The 1,992-nt window shown below is 44.8% G+C and overlaps 1 pseudogene; it reads right to left on the bottom strand.

The window, feature by feature from the left end:
* Positions 1-927: 927 nt before the first annotated feature.
* On the bottom strand, positions 928-1,768 carry LOC104655555 (annotated as a pseudogene).
* Positions 1,769-1,992: the final 224 nt, after the last annotated feature.

Here is a 1,992-nt window from a genome sequence, read left to right as displayed (position 1 = left end):
TTTTTTTTTTTTTTTGACATGGAGTCTTGCTCTGTCACCCAGGCTGGAGTGCAGTGGTGCAATCTCGGCTCACTGCAACCTCCACCTCCTGGGTTCACGCCATTCTCCTGCCTCAGCCTCCCAAGTAGCTGGGACTATAGGCGCCCGCCACCTCGCCCGGCTAATTTTTTGTATTTTTAGTAGAGACGGGGTTTCACTGTGTTAGCCAGGATGGTCTCGATCTTCTAACTTCGTAATCCGCCTGCCTCGGCCTCCTAAAGTGCTGGGATTACAGGCGTGAGCCACCGCGCCCAGCCTGTTTTCTGTTTTTATGGACTGATTTATTCTAGACATTTCATAAAAATGGATTCTTGCCATGTGGAGGCTTTTGTGTCTGGCTTCGTTCATCAGCATAATGTTTTCAAGGTTCATTCGCGTTGTAGATGAATCAGTACTTCATTTCTTTTTTTAAATTTTTAATTCTTTTTATTTTTAATTTTTTGCAGAGACACGGGTCTCACCATGTTGCCCAATGAACTCCTGGCCTCAAGCAATCCTCCCACCTTGGCCTCCCAAAGCGCTGGGATTACAGATATGAGCCACCGTGCACTTTTTTAATTTTTAATTTTTTTTGTAACCAGGAGGCAAAACAATTTTATTTCACAGTTGTCTTTAAAATCACAAAGATACCTTTTCTTCATATACGAACATTAGTACAGATACCTATACTTTTTAGAAAATGATTATACAGACCCTCTCAAGGAAAAATGTATTCTGTGATACGGTTTCAGTGAGGTTGCTTGGAAAAAACTCACATCTGGACTGATTCCTAAAACATAGCATTCCACCACTCTGCAAATTTTGGTTCAAAATATAGATTACTGTCATCAGTATGTGGTGCCTGCATTCTTACACATTTGATAATACATGTATAGGCTGGCTTATCACCTAACATTCCATTGGTTTATCAGCAGGTTGAGCAGCTGTGCCTTTCTCTGTGGCCTTTCTTCAAGACCTTCCAGGAATGGACACATATCATCATCATCATAGATTGTAAACTCCAAAGTCTTTACCAACAATTCCAATGGAAACATTCTTTTAGCTAGGTCCTGTTCTGCAGGAAGTGTCTCTTTTTCTTTTTCTTTTTCTTTTTTTGAGACAGAGTCTCGCTCTGTCACCCAGGCTGGAGTGCAGTGGCATGATCTTGGCTTACTGAAATCTCTGCTTCCCGGGTTCGAGCAATTCTCCTGCCTCAGCACCCACTAGTAGCTGGGATTACAGGCACATGCCACCATGACCGGCTAATATTTTTTGTATTTTTAGTAGAGATGGGGTTTCACCATGTTGGCCAGGCTAGTCTCGAACTCCCGACCTTGGATGATCCACCTGCCTCGGCCTCCCAAAGTGCTGGAATTACAGGCGTGAGCCACTGTGCCCAGTCGGAAGTGTCTCTCTTAAGGCGCGCAGACCATGTTTAGCCAGTTCCTTTAAATCGCACTCCATAAATTCAAACATATGTCTCTCCAAGTAAGCACGAGCTGACTGAAAACAGGCTCCAATGGACATTAGCTCTGCAGTCAAAATAGTTACCAGATAGACAGGTTTGGAAAATGTGAGGGCCTGTAGCATCATAACCAGCACTAAGCAGCCCAACACCATATGGTCTCTGGCCATATCGCAGTGTTGGTATCTGGGTTTTGTTTCCAATTAGAGATACAAGCCGAGACACTGGAAGTGGTCTACCAAATACAAATCTGGAATCCAAATACTCCTGGTGCATAAAATTACACAACAGTCAGCCCAGGCTGGTCTCGAACTCTCAAGCTCAAGCAACCCACCCACCTCGGCTTCCCGAAGTGCTGGGTTTACAGGTGTGAGCCACTGCGCCTGGCCCAGTTCTACATTTTTTTTTTTTTTTTGAGAAGGAGTCTCGCTCTGTCGCCCAAGCTGGAGTGCAGTGGCCTGATTTCGGCTCACTGCAAGCTCCACCTCTCGGGTTCACGCCATTCTCCT

Source organism: Rhinopithecus roxellana, chromosome 10 (genome assembly GCF_007565055.1).
Source record: "Rhinopithecus roxellana isolate Shanxi Qingling chromosome 10, ASM756505v1, whole genome shotgun sequence".
NCBI lineage: Eukaryota > Metazoa > Chordata > Mammalia > Primates > Cercopithecidae > Rhinopithecus > Rhinopithecus roxellana.
Note: the sequence above shows the minus strand (reverse complement) of the source record. Positions and strands in the feature narration are given on the sequence as shown.